General features: G+C 40.9%; 1 protein-coding gene across 5 annotated transcripts in view; it reads left to right on the top strand.

Annotated features, from left to right (window-relative positions):
• The window catches only part of naaladl2 (N-acetylated alpha-linked acidic dipeptidase like 2), a 703,949-nt gene that overhangs the window by 611,125 nt on the left and 69,854 nt on the right, over positions 1–22,970 (top strand). The gene's annotated exons all lie outside the window — the stretch shown is intronic.

Below are 22,970 nucleotides of genomic sequence, written 5' to 3'. Positions count from 1 at the left end.
ATCTTTTCTTCTTTTTTTCCCATATGAAGGAGAAAGAAATGTGTTTTAATGTCTTGAAGGAAATAAACAAACAAACAGATCCTAAGTTGAATAGAAAATGTTGGACAGTTTATTTACTCTTGTAGAATGGAGGATTCTATAGAGCAGTCATTTTACAAAGTAGATGGGTTTCATAGAGTGATGATGATTGTACTTTTTATTTCTAACAAATGGAAAATGCAATAACACAAGAAACAATATTACAATAAACAAAATATTTTATGAAGATAGCTTCCCTCCAGAAAAACAAAACAGTAATTACATCAATTACTGCATACACATGCTTTTATGTTCAAAAGGGAGTGGGTTGAAGTATATACGTATTAGTCCCACCCCTTTTCCTACATACTAAGTTATAGTAACAAATAATCACATTTTCAGCATCTCTTTTTCGTGATTATGATACACACAAAAAACACATTACAGAGTTTTAAAATTGTCATACAACATAAAGATATTTGTACACTCTTTAATTTCCATTGGCAAACTGTTCCAGAATCTTATTCCACACACAAAAGCTTTTCCTTGTTGTCCGCACACTCACAGTTTCTAAACCCCTTCCCTCTCAATAAAGAGCTTTTGAATGTTTTCTGCTAATAATTTATTCTTTCCCTTCATGATTATGGCCAAACTGATAATCACAATTCTTTTGATCAATATTGTAATCACGATTACAATCACAATTATTTATCATATTTGGTTAAAAGAAAAATGTTTTGTATATTTACACTTGTCAGTTGTTTTTATGTTAGAAATAAAACAACTAATTTTAAACAAACAATATGTGTACAGTTTACAGTGCAAAATTAAGCTTTACATAAGAACCAAAGGCTAACTGAATGAATACACTATTACTGAGTGCAGAGCCCTTATTTTAAATGTAAATATTGCCGATGATCAGGTTTAGCATGGCAACCAAAATCATGATCACGATTAAAATTCCATAAATTGTGCCGCCCTATTTGGCCTTCAAAGTGTATCCAAACTGCGTGTGTAGTGTGTAGTGTGAGTAAAGCGCTTTCTTTGTCTGTTAACAGGAGTGAGTTTTTCAGAATGTACAGGTAACAGACAGTGGATTAAGAATGAGTGTGTGTGTGTGTGTGTGTGTGTGTGTGTGTGTGTGTGTGTGTGTGTGTGTGTGTGTGTGTGTGTGTGTGTGTGTGTGTGTGTGTGTGTGTGTGTGTGTGTGTGTGTGTGTGTGTGTGTGTGTGTGTGTGTGTGTGTGTGTGTGTGTGTGTGTGTGAGAGAGAGAGATGTGACGGAGGCGTCCGGGTTGACAGGTGTTGTAATGAGGAGCAGCTCATTTATTGGACGGATCCCTCTCTGCGGCCGCTGCTCAGCTCCCCCTCCATCACGCCTCCTGTAAATCTCTCTCAACCAGTCTTTCTTTCCCACTTACCCTTCATCTCCCACCATCCCTCTTGTCTAATGTTTCTGCTCCTCCACCCCCTCATCCTCCTTCGTTGCCCAGCTCGGGCCCTCATCCATCAGGGCTAATGATTAAGCTGCTGCCCTGCTCATCGGAGTGCTCGCTTCATATTTCCCAGACCTGAAAACTAGCTTCAGCAGAGCAGCTGTGGAGCCAAACCTTCTGCTTTCACAGTTAAACATTTACTTTCATAATAGTTTTTTATTGCTATTATTATTGTTATTATAATTAGTTCATTAAGGAGGGACAGAACTGAGAGCATTGTTACATTTAAAAATAGCCATCCATGCTATATAGCCATAGTATAATTTGCAGACCCGGTCCCCAACATAAAACAGGAAAAGACAAACAGTTATATATGGTTTTACATACAGGGTTCTCGTCAGCGCTGTTGAGCGTAGGGGCGACTGACATTGTAATTTTGCTCCCCTACGGAGCGATGGCGCCCCCTACGTTCTGTTTTTAGCGATGTAGGGTGAATTCTCTTTTGTTTTTTCCCTGTTTTAATCAGTACCGTAGTCATAATTGTTGCACACTGGGACACAAAAGGGACTTCATGGAGAGCATGCACCAGTCCGCCGTGCTGTCTTCACAACTGGAGTTCTATCAGAACCAACGTAGTCTGTCCTTCCCAAACCACATGGAGTCCAATTACCAGGGGAACATGTGTGTCCCAGCACAGACACGTCTGACCTGGTCTGGATAACACATCAGGTGGGCAACAATGTGTGTGTCTCACAAGATCCTGATCAGTTCTTCATACCAGTTTACCAAGGGCCCACTACCAGTATGGTGGACTACTCCCATCTCCCTTAGCAGTTAATACCGACATACAAATACCCAGGTAACAATACAGTCTACTATGATCACCCCATTTACCCAATTTACCCAGACGTAAACCTAAACATTAGAATAAGTCGTCAGCTTTAGGTTCACTTTAAATTAGACAATAGACACTTTCTTTCTTTCTATGAATCAATCTATTTCATTATCTACTCTATTCACATCCTTCCTTACTCTAGAGTGTTTTACTTATTTTCTCGATATAATTTTTATGTGTGTGAGTGATTGTTTAGGGGTTAGGGTGTAGGGTTCTCCGGTTGCTCCAACTTAAAAAAATACGTTGAAATTTTGTGACTTTACTCTAAAATTATTTCATAATGAAAGGGTTAAAATTGATGGATATCTACTGTTTGTTCTTGTAATTTGTGTGCTTTGTTCTCATTCTGTTTATGCTTTCAAAATATTTATTTTGCCTCATGTAAATACATGTTAAGGGCTTCTCTGTAGACTAGGGTTTCTCAACCTATTTAAACAAATTCACAATTTTTAATGCCCATATTTTGCTAGTTTAATCACATTTTTGCTACATTTTTAAATTGCATTACACAAAATCTGCAACTTTTAACAAACTTCTGTTTTTGTTCACTTTTAACCCATTTTATATCTGATTAAAACAAGTATTTACCTCCTTAATAGAGCTTTTCTGTAAATTTAGATAACTGTCAAACTTGTATTTCAGAATTATTCATTGTGAGTCGGCAGTCAAGGCCTCATCAGGGTTGCCCCTATTTGTACGGCATTCTGCAATCAAACTTGTGCATTAAAGGCAACTGCTTAGATCCCATAGGCCTTTCTAGACATGCTAACTTTCAGAGCAGTTAGTTTTATGCATGTCTGATGGCCAAATAATGGCAAATCTGTTTCAATACTACTGTATTATATTTTTTTATTATACATCCATCCATCCATCAATCCATTTTCTTCCGCTTTTATCCGGGGTCGGGTCGCGGAGGCAGCAGTCTCGACAGAGATGCCCAGACCTCCCGATCCACGCACACCTCCTCCAGCCGTTCTGGGGGGACCCCGAGGCGACACCAGGCCAGCTCAGAGACATAGTCCCTCCAGTGTGTCCTGGGCCTTCCACAAGGCCTCTTCCCAGTAGGACATGCCTGAAACACCTCCCGATTGAGGTGACCAGGAGGCATCCGATACAGATGCCCGAGCCACCTCAGCTGGCTCTTTTCGACGTGAAGGAGCAGCGACTCTACTCCGAGCTCCTCCCGAGTGACTGAGCTTCTCACCCTATCTCGAAGGGTGCGCCCAGCCACCCTGCGAAGGAAACTCATTTCGGCCGCCTGTATCCGCGATCTTGTCCTTTCGGTCATTACCCAAATCTCATGACCATAGGTGAGGGTAGGAACGTAGATCGATCGGTAAATTGAGAGCTTTGTCCCCTGACTCAGCTCCCTCTTCACCACAACAGTCCGATACAGCGACCGCATCACTGCTGACACCGCACCAATCCGTCTATCGATCTCACGCTCCATCCGAACCTCACTCGTGAACAAGACCCCGAGATACTTGAACTCCTCCACTTGAGGCAAGGACTCTACACCGACGCAGAGAGGGGAAGCCACCTTTTTCCGATGGAGAACCATGGCCTCAGATTTGGAGGTGCTGATCCTCATCCCGGCTGCTTCACACTCAGCTGCAAGTGCACGCCGAAGGTCCCGATTTGATGAAGCCAACAGAACAACATCATCTGCAACAGCAGAGATGAAATCCTGAGGTTCCCTTTGGTCCCTGGCTGCACCTAGAAATACTGTCCATAAAAATAATGAACAGAACCGGTGACAAAGGGCAGCCCTGGCGGAGACCAACATGCACTGGGAACAGGTCTGACTTACTGCCGGCAATGCGAACCAGGCTCCTGCTGCAGTCATACAGGGAACGGACAGCCCTTAGCAAAGGGCCCCGGACCCCATACTCCCGGAGCACCCCCCACAGGGCACCACGAGGGACATGGTCAAACGTCTTCTCCAGATCAACAAAACACATATGGACTGATTGGGCGAACTCCCACGAACCCTTGAGCACCCGATGAAGGGTATAGAGCTGGTCCAGTGTGCCGCGACCGGGACGAAAACCGCATTGTTCCACCTGAATCCAAGGTTCAACTATCGGCCGGATCCTCCTCTCCAGGACCCTGGAGTAGACCTTGCCGGGGAGGCTTCTACCTTCTTAAAGAGAAGGACCACCACCCCGGTCTGCCAATCCAGAGGCACTGTCCCCAACTGCCACGCGATGTTGCAGAGACGTGTCAACCAAGACAGTCCTACAACATCCAGAGACTTAAGGTACTCAGGACGAATCTCATCCACGCCCGAGGGGCTTTCCAACCACCTCGGTGACTTCAGCCCTCTGCTTCCTCATCGGAAAACGTGGCAGTGTGATTGAGGAGACCCTCGAAGTACTCCTTCCACCGCCCAACAACATCCCCAGTTGAGGGCAGCAGCTCCCCCCCTGCAGTGTAAACAGTGTTGGTGAAGCACTGCTTCCCCCTCCTGAGGCGCAGAACGGTTTGCCAGAATCTGTTCGAGGCCGACCGATAGTCCTCCTTTATGGCTTCTCCGAACTCGTCCCAGACCACAGTTTTTGCCTCAGCGACCACGCAGGCTGCAGCACGCTTGGCCTGCCGGTACCTCTCGGCTGCCTCCGGGACACCGTCTAGTACCCTTCCCAGGGACTCTAAGAAGGCCGGGTAGTCTGCACCGATGTTGGGCCCGTAGGCCGAAACAACGGTGAGAGACCTGTCCCCAACCCGAAGGCGTAGGGACGTGACCCTCTCGTTCACTGGGGTAAACTCCAACACGTGGCGGCTGAGCTGGGGGGCAATAAGCAAGTCCACCCCAGCCCGCCGCCTCTCCCCGCGGGCAACGCCAGAGAAGTGGAGCGTCCAGCCTCTCTCCAGGAGTTGGGATCCAGAGCCCAAGCTGTGCGTGGAGGTGAGCCCGACTATATCTAGCTGGTACCTCTCAAACTCCCGCACAAGCTCAGGCTCCTTCCCCCCCAGCGAGGTGACGTTCCATGTCCCAACAGCCAGAAGCTGTGGATGCAGACCGGGCCGCCTAGGCACCTCCCCTCGACCGCCACCCAGTCCTCTCTGCACTCGACCCCTACGGATCCCTCTGCGGGTGGTGGGTCCACAGGAGGGAGGGCCCACGTCGTCCTTTCGGGCTAGGCCCGGCCGGGCCCTGTGGGCAAAGGCTCGACCACCAGGCGCTCGCATTCGAGCCCCAGCCCCAGGCCTGGCTCCAGGGTGGGGCCCCGGCTGCGCCATACCGGGTGACGTCACGGTCCTTGTTTTTATAATGTCCATAAGGGTCTTCTGAACTGAAGACCCTATTATTATAAAAATATTGAATAATTATCTAATAATTGTAATAGTGTACATATATTTACACACATACACGTACATATACACAATCACAACACCACATCTACACTATCCTAGACATGGTCAATGGGAAGGGAAGAAGTACAACCTTATTTATTCCCCTCCTGTAAACTGTAAGTAAAGTGACAAAAAATTAGAATCAGGTGCCATAAAGTGGTACAAAAGTGGCAAGAAAAGAAAAAGTTGCTAAAATGGGCAAATAATTAGAAACGGGTCCTACGAAATGGCAGAAGGTTGCTTAAATAAGCAAAATGTGGCAAACAATAGTGAAAAAGGGCAAAAATGTGGAACAAAATATAGGGAAAAAAGGAAATGGTATTTATTGGAAATAAATTAATTAATGGGCACAAGGTATCTTAATTGGATGAAAAGTGGCCAAAAATGGTTAATGAAAGGTCAAAAACTGAATAAAAATGCCTGAAAAAACTTAGGAAAAAGGCATATTTATTGGCAAAAGGAGCTCAAATCTGAACCCCCCCCACAAGACCTTTGGCTCCCCCCTGGGGGTCACAGACCCCGAGTTTAACAATAGGGGCCTGTGAAGAGCATCTTGAATTGGGCCCCCACAAAGCTAGAAACGGGCCTGCCTGTTAGTCTTGTCTCAGCCCTAGTCATGACTTCTGTTGTGATCTGATACTATAATGAATAAAGGTTGATTGATTGCTATAGCTGTCAGTTTTGGTCATTGAACAACCTGCTTTATTTGTTCACTGCTATTAAGGAATATGACTTTGCATGAGAGAAGACCTCTCTCATGGTGTCCTCTGATAATGTATTGGGCTGGTGTGGACACAAAATGCCAGGGCTGAGTTTTTGTTCCAGTCCACCCCTTCCTGGTTACATGTACCTCAGTATTCTTATATTGGCGTTCCAATATACAGTAAATGTGAATAGAAAGCCTGTTAAAGGAGGTAAACAAATCTGGTGAATTATCAGTCCATCTGAAAGTGTTCAATGATGCATTGGAGTGTGAACTCTACTGATGAAATGTGAACTCATGACTGAATGAATGAACACATGGGAGCTCCACAGTGGAGAGATGTTGTATCTCCAGGCCATGTGACTCAGACTGTCACGCTGACGGCTCAGCTGGCAGGTGAACACACTCGCATTTAAAGCCCATGCCTGGTGAATTATTTAAGCACAACATAATCCAAGTCTTCTCCAGTGGTGTAAGAAAAACACAGCTGGGTGAACACATGGCAAAACAGCCCAAGGCTCCATTCATGCAACGAGTGAAAGTCTTTTCTCTTCTTGGTTGTACCTGCTTGTATTTCCACTTTTACTACTTCTGTTGCTCTGTGCTTGTTATCGGAGTGACTGCTGTCTCCAGCCTTCCCTTCACCCACTCTCTAACAACAGTATGGAACTTGCAGACTATAAATACATTGATCGGCTTTACCATTTAATCAATAGACGGAGGTGAGAATGTAGCAAATGCTCGAAGAAGCTTGTAATTGTTGAGATTTTTGTTTAGAGGAGGAGGAATTATTCTGCACGAAGTGAGTGGGAGAGATGGATGTTTTCCCCTAACATCATATGAAATAAACAGTTGGACTTCTGTCTCTGGTTGAGGCTTTTAACAAACTATGAACACGCTGCTAACACTCATGCTCATGGCAGTAGTTTTTAGTGTTATGCTCAAGACCACATTATCCGAGACCAAGACCAAGACTTTTGGGAGATGAGGCCGAGACAATACCAAGACCGAGACAAGACCAAGGTCATAAAATCCATTTAAAAAACATCACAAGGTTTAACAGCGAGAGAACATTTTCTCTTTAGTTTTTGTTTCTTTACAATACATTTAACGGGTCTTGACAAAAAAAATCCCGAGTTTGGGCACTCCAAGAGCAAGACCTTAAGACCGTTCTCAAGTATTACAACACTAGTAGTTTTTGTGGATTCTGTGAAAAATTGCCATAAAAAAAACTAATCAGAAAGATGTGAAGAACTGACAAAAAAAGGGTTTTTACTAATCTCGCTCTAGTCAAGTTGACTTAATAGGAGATCAGGGATTTGTTGGAGCTGGAATAGGTTTCACCTTTCAATTGAAGGACCATCTTCATCTTCCTTTTTCAGAACATTAACTAAAAGCTCTGATGACATCATCAGGCAAAAAGGCAGCATCCAATTCAAATAAACTCCAGGTATTGTCCATCCCTCGCTGATGAGTAACGTAATAAGTAATTTATTAGGGATGTAACGATTAATCGTAAGGCAGTTAAAAATTGATTCATAGGTATCATGGTTCACATCGATTCTCTGAAAACTGAATCGCAGTACTTTTTTTAAACAGCAGAGGGCGCTATATATATTCATCCTTCTCTTGTCCAAATGCTGAGGCGGCGAGCGGAATCTGCTACTACTTTCTTTCTGGCCACCTTCTACTCTTAAATATGTTCATAAATGATTCCTTACCCCTTTAGCACAGAAAGAATATCTGTAATATTACATGAATATTTGTAAAAATCACGTTTTTTCTATTAGCTCTGTCTGTTAGCATAGCATCTCTTCTTCACTGCACAGAATAGCTGCATGCCAACCGACCACTGGGGTACCAGCGCCCTCTGCTGGTCCAAACAAATATCCGACCTAAATACAATGCAGATTGGTCCAATTGTTAAGGCACAAAATACATTTTCAGTTGCACTTTTAAAAAGAAAAAGAACTATTATGCAGTTTTGAATTGTTTACTATAGAACCAGAATTTAAGGTAATAGGCTTTTTCTTCATTTGTATTATTCCTTTATTTATTTCATTCAAGATTTATTTTTAGTTAAATTCCATTGTTTTGAATAGTTTATCAAGGGATTCCTTTGACAATGAAAAATAAAAGGAAAATAGTACAGTATTTTCTAGATTTTTTCCCCAAAAAAACAAAAGGAATATTTTTCAATCATCATTTGACTACAGTCCCATTTTGTAAAATTAATCGTGAGAGAATCGTAGCGTGAACCCAGTATCGTGAATCGAATCGTATCGGGAGTTGAGTGAATCGTTACATCCCTATAATTTATGGATGAGATGCATTTGTAATTGTCAAATGAAAATTTGGAGCATTAATAAGAAAAGTGCACACACTGGGATAGCTGCTTTTGGTCACCATCGTGACAAATCAACAGCTTTATGGGAGCTGTGTAATGTTATTCTATACAAAGCCTCCATTGGAAATACAAACGAAATGAACCAGAGCCTAAAATGAAAACACAGCTAGTTTAGGATTAAACTAATGATTCTGTTGATGTCAATGTTGATCTTAGCTAGTTTGAACAAATCATTAGAACAGCTAAGGCTGTTGGTAACGTTTTACTCATAAGACTGACATTACGTTGTCATTATTTCTCATTAGCATGAATAAGGTGTTATGAAGGCTGTCGTTAAGTGTTGTTTGCTAAAGGATGACACCTTTGGACCAATGTTGGCATTTTATGGGTTAGGTGGAGGCATCTAGTGGAGTTAGGTAGGGTTAGGGTCACGAAGGACACTTAATGACAGCCTTCATGACACCTTATTCATGCTAATGACAGGCGTCTTGTCATAATAATGACAGCGTAATGTCAACAGTATGCGTACAACTTCAAGTTCGGTGTTGCCAGGTTTACAATCTGCTTATTGCATTACTGCTTGTTTGGAGGTCAAAACTTTGAATTGCAATTCTCTTGTTTTTCTTTTGTTGATCTTTTCTATTTTAGAGGTAAAGCATATAACATTAGACCAGGATGATTAACTGCCAAATGCTAATGCTAACAAATACACCTGGGGTGCTTGGAGGATCTTTTTTTCCCTTCTCAATCCCAACACACACACGCACACACACACACACACACACACACACACACACACACACACACACACACACACACACACACACACACACACACACACAAACACACACATACACACACACACAAACACACCTAAAAACCTGCTGCATTCTTCACTTTCACGTTTTACGGGCTGTGCAACACTTCCTTTGAGTTAGCAGGAGCACCATATGTTTCCTGAAAGCTCAGGGAACACGTTCCACCTCCCTCCATCCTTCTATTCTTTCCTCTATGATGCCTCTCCCTTCATCCTGCAGCATCCACTGCCATCCACACCACCTGTGCTGCTTCTTTGAACCTAACTTAAAGCCAACCTTTGGTGACCAACTCTTCCTGTGGGATATTAATATCAATTCTGCACTCAGGGTTTCAAATTAGACGCTTTGTGTTGCTCCACAATAGGCATCGGCCTCCTTTGTGTTTCACCTGCTGAGTTCTATCTACATGAATATTATAGTGCTCAAAAGTTTTCATCACGGTTTTCCCAAATTCATTTGAAAAAAATACAATTCTTAATATACTGTACATAATACACAAATATTTCCATAAAACAGTGACTGTACAAAACATATATGAATTCATTTGTTGTTCTTTTAAAAATACAAGTTATATGACTTGGTTCTTTTGTTTGCGCAATTCTTCTTCACAATGTAAATGGTGAAGCGACACTGCATCCAGCAGTTCATGTATGGTACTGCAGCAAAAATGAAGCAGAAAGCTGCCGCTTGCCTGATTTTATCATTAATTTACAACATTAAACTAAACATTACTATTATTATTCTAAAAACGTAATTACCCAGTCAGCCTCACAGAGCTAAAAAAGTAAGAATAAATCAGGGCAGAGCTGCTCTTCTTCTAAATAGGACGTTACATTTTATTTTTTAAAAGCTGTTTTACTGTGTTTTGGAATTAATGCTGAGATTTATTGGATTTTTCAATGTCAGGTAGATTTTGAGACCACTTGATGGAATATATAGATTCAGTAAGACATTGCATCGCTTTATGGCGGTGGTCATACCAGTCTGTCATTACCCTATCTCATTAGATCTCTGAAGCTAAGCAGGTCTGGGCCTGGTTAGTAGTTGGATGGAGACCACTGAGGATTCCAGGTGCCACAGTGTGGGACCTCCAGTGGTATCTGTCATTGTGTCCGTGGGCAAGACACTTCCCCCACATTGCCTAGTATGAATGTAGGGTGTGAGTGAGTGTTGGTGGTGGTCTGAGGGGCCGATGGCGCATTATGGCAGCCTCGCTCCCATCAGTCTGACCCAGGGCAGCTGTGGCCACAATAGTCGCTTACCACCACATCCTTAGAGTGAAAGAATAATCCCTTGATTCTGTAAAGCGACTTTGAGTGTCCAAAAAAAGCGCTATATAAAATTGATGTATTATTATTTAAAGGTGAGGAGTGCTGGCTTGTTTATGTCTCCATTTTTATTCGAAGTTTGACAAAATAATTGACTGTGTTTATTGTGATAGTTGTGTCTTAGAATGTTTATATGGTTATAAAATAATGGAAGATTCTAAGGTTTTAAACGGTATATGATACTTATGATATGCTACTGTATTTGAGAAGTATTTAATCTGTTAAGCGTGTGAATGAGTGAGAACATGTATTTTGACCCGTATTAAGGACCAGTGGCGTTGTTGGTATGGAATTTGTGGTGATATTGATGCAAGAAAATCTGGTGCATTCCAAACAGATTGTCACTCTAATAATAATACAGATTTATTATCTATTGTAAAAACTCAAAGACACTTTACAGGTTAAAACAACAGCAGCAAATACAGTGATGAAAACAGACGTATAAATCAGAAAAAAAAGAAAGAAAATAAGTAAAAAAGAAAAATAAAAAAAGAAAAGGCAGGAAACAGGCATTTATGAGTGGATGGTTAAATGTTATCGTCACAACTATAGTTGCACGTTACCCACAATACCCTGCGGTATCAAATTGTAACGGTTCCTACTATACTAGAAATTCTACACGACGGTACTACCATGGATACCATACTACTGGTGCCCTACATAGCGGCTGCCTCTACTCTCCTCCAGGCCTCTCTCTGCACAGTCTAAACTCACTGCACGCTACTCACTTGAAAACAAACCAACATGGCAACCACTGCAACCACACAACACAGCTGCTGAATGATTGGCTGTTTGTCTGTTACTGGTGACGTCCAGAGATATGATAGGCTGTTTCCTTACGCTGGGTCCGCCCGTCTGTTAGCTGATTGGCTGTTTGTGTGTTTCTGCCGTCGACAGAAACTCGCTTCAAAACAAACAAACAAGCTAAAGTTCTGTCTCGCCTGGATGTTTGCACGGCTCATGGCGCGTTCACACCAAAGGCGTTGAAAGCAGCAGGTTTACATTCACAATACATGGTGGACGCGCTTTTAGGGAGAGTCCGAGGTCCCGCCGTGAGACAGGTTAGTTTTATCCAAATGATGATATGTTGTTGCAATAGAAAACCTATAGGAGAACCCCTGTGCAGGCGCTGTCATCAGCTATAGCAGCTAAAGGAGGGAACACTTTTTTGTTTTGTTTTTCTTTTCTGCATGGACTCAGAGTGATCTTTTTTTTATTTTTAAAGAGACATTTACAATGTACAAACAATATTTACAAATTATATACATACAAAGGAGGGATCAAATCCAATCTCATAAAACACCAGTGACATCACCCAGATGCATACAAATATAGTTTTCTCAGGAAATCAGTTCCTGTTTATTGTATTTTATCCTCTATGGTTTATTATGTTGGAGAAGAAGCATTATTGTCAAATAGTTTTTTTTTTTTTTTTTTTTTTAAGGACAGTGGATTAGTTATCATAAGTTGATTATTTATATTAGTTAATAATATATATATAACAATAAATTGATATGCAAAGTAAACTGAGTGATTATTTTTTTAATTTCAACAATATATATTCTAACTTCATTTATTAGTTTTTTAATGCTTATATAGTTTTGTTCATGTACTCTTATCATGCACCAAACAACACTATAAGTAATTAATAAGTATTTCTAACTTGTACAAATACATTGCAGTTCATAAAAATAATAACAATAAAAAAAAGGCTTCAGTATCACGATATTACCCAGAACCGTGATACTTTGTCTGGTATAGTATCGTGGTTACTCATTTTGGTGTCGTGACAACTCTTGACACAACACAAAGTGCAGTAAGAGAGGAGATCACAACAGATTTAATGACAAAATCTCAGCTTAATAATTCTGTCTAGAATCACATAACGATTTGATCTAATAATAGCCTAGTACCATATCAACACCGCAACCAAAGAACAGTGTTAAAGCTCTCCCAAGATCAAATAATCAATAATGAAAAAACAATGTGACGATAACAACACAATGTAGAGCTCATGGAAGTAAACGGCACACAGCCAATACGATGCAAGTTTTTGTTGTCAACATTTTCATTTATGTCACTTTGCGAATCTTGAGACGGTCTATATCAAGGGTCACCAACATTTCTGAAACTGTGAGCTACTTCAAAGGTACTGAATAATCCAAAGGGCTACTGGTTTGAATGGTTTCACTTTAATTAAAGGATAGAATATTTTTTTATTCTTAATTGACGCACTTGTTTTATTTATTTTTATTTCATTACATAGGAAATCTTTGTTCCTATTTTACCAGCCATTAACTAACAACCTTTAAACTAATCAAAAAAAAAAATTGTACAATTTAACAATTTTGTAATATTTTACAAAACTCCAGTTTTTTTTTTTCTTTAAAAAAACACATCTTTCACAGTCTGCAGCTTCAATCTGCAATAATAGTTAATTTAATACAGAAATATACAACATTAAAGCTCTGACTACATCTGCCCCCCTTATATAGCTTTTTGAGTTTGAAGCCTGGTAAATCAGATTTTAGATCATCTCATTGGTTACTAGCACTACTGTTAAAAGAGGGCCTCTCTTATGGTCCATGTGGGCTACCTGGTGCCCACGGGCACCATCTTGGTGACCCCTGGTCTATATATTTAATCCTATTTTTTCTTTTGCCCCCCCATGACAAGAATCTCAAACTCTGCCTATGGATGTAGGTTTGTTTCACTATTAGTGCTTTACTAACACACACACACACACACACGCGCGCACACACAAACACACACACACACACACTCTTTACAGTGCCAGAATGTGTGCATGTGTGTGTGTGTGTGCTTTGATTTTAAAGACAAGGCACACAATGAAAGCAGCGTAGTGCTTCCAGGAGACGAGCCCTGATGAACGTGTATAATTGGTGAAGCTGGAACAACACAGAGTGTGTGTGTTGGAGCAAACAGCCAGTGACAGCAGTGACAGAGCGGTGCAGATGGATCTGTCACAGCTGTTAGATAATATGCTAATCACCATCAATTCCAGGTAATGATGATGATTGAATGAGAAATGTATCAGATATTGAAATTGTGATGAAGTGTATTGGAATCGTTCTTTTGTTGAGAGTGAAGAACGAGTCATTTCCTTCCTCAGCGCGTCCGTGTGCCTTTTCCCAGCCTGAGGCCTCGTTAGATCATACAGCGTGACATATTGGGGAGAAGTGAATGAGAAGCCCCAGACTCGGTGCTAATTAATTCACACTTTGGCGACCATAAAGGCTCGCCCCCGCGCCCGCTGTCCCTGCACGGCGCTGCATGACATATGTAGCCTGCAAGATGGATGCTGCCAATCGTGGGCTTTATTACATCAGCAGATGGTGGGATTGGTGAGTACACTACACCAGGGGTAAAAAACCAGTAACACATTGCTGGCTAGGAACTGGAGCAGAGTGAGTGTGTGGTCAACATAGAGCACAGAATGTAATATTTATGTATTCTTATTTATTTATAAGAGAAAAATTCTTATTTTACCAATGATTAGGCTGTGAACAGTGTTGGGTGAAACGCGTAACTGTAACAATCTCTAGTAACGTAGTAGCGTAATGCGTTATTATGGAAATACTTTACTAATTAAATTTCTTAGTGCAGTTATCCTTGGGTGACTAGAAACCGGGACAGATTTGTAATGAAAAAAGATAATAAATTACATTTCTTTTTTCTTCCTTTTGGATGAAATGTATCATTGCAACGACTGAACTACATTTAAAGTGGCCATCAGTTAAAAAAAAAAAACACATTTTAAGTTAACATCAAACAGTTTTTGTATTGATATGTTGAAGGAGAAAGCATGAGAGGAAGCCAACGAGTAAGACTGTTGGAGCTTTTTAATTGGTTTATATTGCGAGCGCTGCTATGTGAAGTGTTGTGATTGACAGCTCACAGTCCACAGAGGTCGCGTTTTTTAGCGAAAACGTGGGGTCTTTTCTGTCAGCGGCAACAGACGTTTATTTCTTTATAAATGGGACTAACGGGACTGACCTTGTGGAAAAACCAGGACAAATCAATGGTTTGTGGGAAATTGACTGAGACGCGTGACGTAACTCTGAAAACCGGGACAGTCCCGGGTAAATAGGGACGTCTGGTCACCCTAAGTTATCCTCACTTTTGTCGTCATTTTTGCTAGCTTCCCAATGCTAAAAACAAACTCTGCTTCTCCTTTTTTTGCCTGTGTGGTGCTAGCATACCAGGCTTTGAGCTGCAAATATCCAATTAAATGATTCCTCGTTGCTGAAAATAACCCTTGATAATTTTTCCACATTTATTTTACAGACTTGATTTGCACTGAATGTATTTCCTTAGGTTGTAACAGTTATTCTGTTACTTTTACACTTTTTGTTTATAGGTTAAAAAGAAATCCAGGTGTTATTAAGAAGCAAGTAGTCGTACAGTCCTGGCTGCTATTCTGTTAATCTGCTTTCTTAATGTGAAAGTTTTGGTTAAAGAAAGAATTCAATTGGTTTAGAAACGCTGGGATATGAATTAATCAATGAAACTTTAGTTATCCCCAAGGGGCAATGACCTGGAGAAGATCGCTTTCAGGGAAATCACTCTTCTATTTGATTTGCAAGAAGAGAAGTATTGATGGTAACTACACCCTGTTAAAGGCCGTAGTGAGCAATAAACACATTTAAATATTCTATTTGGATTCTATGCAGGGTCGCTTTAACAAAAATACAGTGTTGTTTATCCTTTGGGACTTCGAGTGCCAATTTAAATTATTTTTACACATGGAAGACGGTTGTGAGCTAAGTTTGTGTCCTCCAGTCTGAATTAGGCAGAAAAACTCACTGGATATCACATCAGTGTTTACTGCATAAATCACAAGGACTTTAGTTCACCCAGACAGACACACACACACACACACACACACACACACACACAGACACACTGACAGACAGACAGACAGACACGCACATACACACAGTAATACACACACACACATACATACACACACACACACACACACACACACACACACACACACTGACAGACAGACAGATAGACACACGCAAGCACACAGACACGCACATACACACAGTAATACACACACACACATACATACTCACACACACACACACACACTGACAGACAGACAGATAGACACACGCAAGCACACAGACACGCACATACACACAGTAATACACACACACACATACTGTACATACTCACACACACACACAGACAGACAGACAGATAGACACACGCAACCACACAGACACGCACATACACACAGTAATAAACACACACACACACACTAAGCAACACAGACTTAAGACAGACAGAGACAAACATGGAGACACACAGAGGGACGAAGACAGACAGGGAGACATAAAGGTTACCACATGATTGTTGCTATTTTTAAACATTGATTATTGTTGTGCTATGTAAATTATGCTTCTTCACTGTCTTTTTGTGTGTACATTGTTCAATGTCACACTTGCGTTGACAATTTAAATATGTTTGGCATGCCTATATAGCTGTTTTGAATGAAATTGAAAATTGAGACAGAGCGGATCACCATAATGATCACACTCTCACACACCTATGCACACTTAGACATGTGGTCAGATGCTTGAGACACGCACCACAGACACAACACCTGAACCAGCTGAGCTGAAGAGAAAGAGACAAAAACACAGAAATACCTGGAGACAGGCTGTCACAGACACTTTGCCCCTTCTTCTTCTGCTTTTTCTGAGAAATATTACCACAATTTCTTCTTTTTTTTTTTTCTTGCACACAGCGCCTCCCCTGAAAAACTCTTGCACCCCCCAGCGGGGGCACAACCCACACTTTGAAAACCTTTTATGAAACATAATCATTTTCACCGGCACCACACAAATGTTCACGGTGAGACAGAAGCTCCACTCCGCAACCAGAACTCATCACGTACAAAATGAAGTTTGACTTTGAACAAGGCCGGTAGGAAGGAGTCGCCTCGTGCCTCAACAGTGCGAGGGCCCGTTATCACTGCTTGCATTTTGTATTTTGTAAGATCTTATAGGACTGATGCTGTCTGCATCAACACAGATTACATGAATGAATAAATGAATTCATTAATTGATTGGACTGAAAACGCCAGATGCGCACAGGTTTTATCATCTAACTAATGTAGGTCAGTTCATCAGATATAAATCTATATATTTCCTAAGAGGATGTCATCGGATAAGAATATGTTTTCTCTCTCCTGTCAGCGTCACATCAGATCCACACGTGTTCACAGAATGATCCACCTTTGATTGACAGGTTGTTTTCTAAGAGAGCTAATTGGTCTGGAGGCGGGACTTTAGTACTCACTTATGCTGCCTTCACACCGGATGCGTTTTCTGTGGCACCGGACGCGTCTGCCGCACGAAACGTTCCACAGGATCAAAAAATGTCCCCATTCGCTTCATACGTGCGTTTGAAGCGAAGCACCGCCCACCAGTGACACATCCAACTCAGTGAGTTTCACTGCCTGCCGAAATGAGGAGCTGCAATCTTTTTCTCCTCTCATAAACATAAACCACCAGTGAAAAAAGCCGGTGTGATTAGCGGCTAATGCTATCCTAGCTCAGTGCTACAGAGAAATCATTTACCTGCTACCACCACCTCCTCGCTGATTCTCCTCCACACCAAATCCTTCCTAGTCCGGTCCCGGTTATAAAGGCCATGTTATACAGCTCCAGGTGGTCACACACAGCTTCTACTCCATGGTTGAATGAGTGCACAGACCGGTGTCCGTGTTGACGGCCTGAACAAAACCTGGTCCCGACTAGGTTAGGTGTTCAGTCTAAGGCTACGTTCACACTGCAAGCCTTAATGCTCAATTCCGATTATTTGCTCAGATCTGATTTTTTGTTTGTCCGTTCACACATTTAAAATGTGACCTGTATCAGACTTCAGTGTGAACAGTTTGCAGCTCCAATCTGACCCACATGCGCATTGTCGCATTTGTCTCACAGTTTTTGTTCAGTGGAGCCAGAGAATGAATGAGCAGGTGGAGGAGGATGAGGAGAAAGAAAGAGAGACAAATATTTAGTTTTAGCTTTATGTGGTGCTGTTTTACTTTTTAACACAAACCATTTATGATATGAACCTTGAAGCTTTGACCCAAACCCAACAGAGCAAAACCAAAACAGACAATTCTGACAGACATTAGGTGTTCATGTTCGTGCCTGACCCAAAACCGACAATGAAAACTTAATTATTCCTCATGCAAATGACATACTTATGCTTGTTTTAGGGGTAAGCCTGCTGTTATTAACAAACAACTGTTAGGTTTTTTAGATTTTTAACAAGCATTGGTTGAAACTGAAGTCACATGTTCAAAACTCTCAGTCCATATGGACTAAACTGTGAATCATTTTTCATTGCTTTCACACTGAATGCATTCAGTGACCACAGTCATCAAATTCATGAACTTTTTTCTGTCACTAGTTCACCACCTGCTAAACACTAAACTTTTACAGCACATTTTTCAAATGCTCACACTTTGTTCAAAACAGTTAAAAACACGATCAAAAACCAAATGATGCTGGGAAAGAAACATGGGGAATGTTAGATGCTGCAGCCACATTGAAATCTATTGACATTTATATAAAAAAAGTATTGACAATAAAAATAAATAAGAACCAAACACAGCTGAGTGTAGTTGTCAACTGAAACCGATTCATGTGTTTGGCCTCATGAGAAACAAAGGAGTGGATCTGATTCTTCTTCCTTTGACTAAGTACTGTATGAATCATAGAGCAGAGGGTGAGGTTGGTAGAGACAGAAGAGAGACCAGGAGAGAAAGAGGAGGAAGGAGAGGAAGACCAAGAGCTGTGTTCTCTGATGAAATCAGGGCCACAGTGGTTGACCATGTGCTAAATCATGGACTCTCTCTTATAGAGGCTGGTGTATGGGAGCACCGACAGTTGCACCAATTATGAGAATTAACAGGGCGACCGTGGCTCAGGTGGTAGAGGGTCGTCTTCTGATCGAGAGGTTGGGGGTTCGATCCCAGTACCTGACTATGTGTCGAAGTGTCCTTGGGCAAGACACTGAACCCTAAGTTGCTCCCAGTGGTCGACTAGCGCCTTGCATGGCAGTCCTGTCCCACTGGTGTGTGAATGTGAGGGTGAATGAGCTGATATGTAAAGCGCTTTGAGACTGCTTCAGTGTGGTGATAAAGCGCTATATAAATCAAGTCCATTTACCATTTTAGTCCATTTACATGCCTCCAACAATTACTATATTAAACCAGATTTTACAAAATTAAGTAATCTATGGCTTTACATCAGCTGGAAGTTTGAGAAATATTTTGATTACAGTTACAAAAATGCCTCACCAGAGAAGACATAAGATGTGATGAGGATAAAAAATGCAGATGCAGATGACAGGGTGTGAATGATACAGTGTACATGTGTTGTTTTAAAATTGTATCTCTTAGTAAATTGCATTCTGCCCCTGGAATTCTAAGATTTCTACATTTTTTTGTTTCCAGTGATCTTTATATTTTTTGTAAGGTCCTGAAGTAGTTGTGAAAAAGCACAAATGTTATTACTGTAAATGGCTTAATTCCTGATTTAGTCTTGATGCAATATATCACTGCATATACAATCATTTAGAACCATCAATGTGCAAAGATCTTATTTCATAATAAAATACTGACTTACCTGACAAAAAATATTCAAGATTGAAAGATAAGATGTATTTTATGTAATGATCTTTGATTCACAAAAGGTTTAGTGGTATTAAAACGTGTGCAAACGTCACTCCACACGCTAATAAGGAGTAGATATGGCAGGGAATCAGGAGTGTGCATGAGCTGAGCTTCTCAATGCGCCCTCAAATAAATATGCATAGTAGGCGAATCTCCCAGGGGTAGCAAAAATATGTCAGGAAGAAATACAAATAAATTAATGCAGGGAGAGCAATGCTATTCATGAAATCTGCAACTGTTTGCGGTGATAGATTTAGTATGGAAAAATAGTACAATTGAGAAGGAGGTGCAAACACACACACAGATCATCGCTGCAGTAAATGTGGATGGAAAACACAGCGGTGTGGGTGTGGGGGAATATGACCATGGATCGATATTCCTTCAGACTCGCTGCTCCACTTCTTTCTCTCCATGTTTTGACCGTCAAAGTCTCGTGTCGATGTCAGGCCAGAATCAGCTGATCAGATGTGTAATTTACACATGATCCCTGACGACACAACGATGACATACAGTATGAGAGTGTGCATGACACAGCGCTGCTCAGACCTGTGCTGGATGATGGTCAGTAGTTCATCTTCAAAGAATGCAGACTGATTGACAGACTGTGTAGCTGTATTAACTCAGATCAATGGTAGATCAATAGGACGGTTTCTGTCCAAATCTGCCTATTTTTCATGCACTGATCAGAGCAAAGTTACAGGACCAGACGGAGCACCCACATTAAATGAGCGGGAAAAAAACATTATTATTTTAAAGTTATTGTTTAAAAAAAAAAAAAAAATACACAAAAAAAAATTGTTTGTTTAGTTTTCTACATTATTTAATGTTTGTGCAGCAGACAGAGAAGTCCATCTGCTTCAAATTTAACTTCCTCAAATGTCAGTGTGTTTGTGCGCACTGACGTCTCCACATTAAACGAGCAAAACGCTCATTTAGATAGGGGCGGTCTACACCAGTTCTGCTCGTGCACTAATGATTGCTGCGATCTTAGTGAATTCCGCGCAGCAGGTGAGGAAACTGCGTCCCTAAAGGATTTAGAGGCGCAACTGGATTACCAACTTTTATTTCAGATCTTTGTGAATCTGGCTCTTTGTTGTTAGTATTTTGTAGTTCAGTGTGCTCAGAGTAACACTGTATGTTTCCAAAGATTGCTAGTGTTGTGGTTGATCGAGCTTTTTTTTTTAAAGCATGTATCATGTGTTTGGTTGAGTACTTGTTGAGCTGAGATGCTTGATGGAATTGTGACTTCAGTTTCGACCAATGCTTGTTTGCAATCAAAAAAAACTATTAATGTCAACAGAACAGATCAGCGCACGAGGAAACAAGCGCAGTGCACGCATGAGACAGTGGATCTATTTACATAATCTATGTATCAAATATAAGGATAATCCATGTTCTTGTGCAGAAAAAGGAATGTATCATCAGTGGTTGTTTCAAGCCTGTCCATCTCTGATCCATGATGATCAGAGGACAGCGCATGCTCACTGCTACAGCTGTTAATAATGACATCAACGTATCAAACACACATAATCCTGCTTGATCGTTCACACTGCAGTCACATTGAAAAAGATCTATATCTGATTCATGACCACATATGAAAAAATCCAATATGGGTCGGATTTGAGTGTTCACACTGCTTTTAAAAAATCAGATCTGGTCACTTGGCTCCCAAAAATTGGATATGGGCCACATTTGCCTGCAGTGTGAATGCAGCCCAAGTTACCATGGTGATTTAACCCCGTTAGCCAGCTTCGTAGTACAGCACACACCAATTAAATCCTGGAAGTTAGCACGATAAGAGGAAATACAGCTTCGTAGTACAGGCCCTATGGGCCTAAGATGATTTGTGAATTACTTTTATCATAACAAGGAAAATTCTAAGAAAAATGTTAAAATTCGAGGAATGACAAGATTTTTCTAAGAGTGACGTCACTAAAAGTTACTTTTAGCCTTAGGATGCTTTGTGAATATGGGCACAGGATCTTTGGTGAAACACCTTTATAAATACCTCCTGATATAGAAACATTGACAGTGAGGGAGGACATTATGGATCCTAATGGCAAATATTACAATAGAATACAAACTTTCCAATCCAAAAGGACAGACGGAGCCTCTTAATAAAACCCAATGTAATCCATGCTGTAGGCTACTTTCTGACTTTTTCCATTTTCCTGTCCAACAACTCTTTAACAGGCATGCTCCCATCCTGCTAAGTCCAATAACGCATTTTAATGTTTTTGCTACAAACCCTTGAATCATGAGCCGTGAGCTGGATAGAGGCTCTTAGCCAGCACAGGGGGGAGATTTGCCCGTGGCCGTGAAGCAGCAGAGGGCTCATTGTTAGGAGAGCAGCGTATCAGCCAGCTGAACCCTCAGTGTGCTGTTAGCATGAGCCCCACATCCCTGCTGTGAGACTGGGGAGAGAAGCAGACACGCAGTGCTTCTCTATGGCTACATTTCAAAGACTTCCAGACATTGAGAAAGGAAAAGCTTTCAATACTGAACACACAAATGAGCCAAGTTACAACCCTTTTTTTTCTCCTGAAACTGTGTTATGGGATTACAGTGTTTATATTAGGGTTGGGCGATATATCGAGATTCAAGATATATTGAGTTTTCTATTTTGACGATATAGAAAATTGCAATATTGCCTATATCGATGTATAAATATTTTTATAGCTTATTTTGTGTTAAAATAGTTGTTTAGGAGTCGCTACTTTCTCTACTTCTCAGAACAACATGAAAAACAACTACAGACCTGTTTCATTATTACCACAATTTTCAAAAATTTTTAAAAGGTTTTCAATAACCGTTTGGAAAAATTCATAAATAACCACCATCTACTCTCCGAATGTCAATATGGATTTAGGGCAAGACATTCAACATCATTGGCACTAATCAATTCATTTGAAGAAATAACTACTTCTCTTGATAAAAAACAACACGCCATAGGAATATTTGTTGATTTATCCAAAGCATTTGACACTATAGATCATGAAATTCTACTCGGGAAATTGGAGCGGTATGGCATCAGAGGTATGGCTTTGGATTGGGTGCGGAGCTTTTTGACCAATAGAAAGCAATTTGTTAGTTTAGGGGCACACTGTTCTACTTCCTTAAATGTTACCTGTGGAGTTCCCCAGGGATCTGTATTTGATCCTAAATTGTTTATTCTGTACATTAATGACTTGTGTAAAGTGTCTGCATTATTGAAACTGACACTGTTTGCTGATGACACAAATCTTTTTTGCTCCGGCTCTGATCTACAACAATTGATAAGTGATGTTACAAATGTATTCAGTAAAATAAGAACCTGGTTTGCTATCAACAAACTATCCTTTAAT

The sequence above is a fragment of the Gouania willdenowi genome, chromosome 4 (genome assembly GCF_900634775.1).
Source record: "Gouania willdenowi chromosome 4, fGouWil2.1, whole genome shotgun sequence".
Lineage (NCBI taxonomy): Eukaryota > Metazoa > Chordata > Actinopteri > Blenniiformes > Gobiesocidae > Gouania > Gouania willdenowi.
The sequence above is the reverse complement of the archived record's forward strand: the minus strand, read 5'-3'. Positions and strand labels throughout refer to the sequence as shown.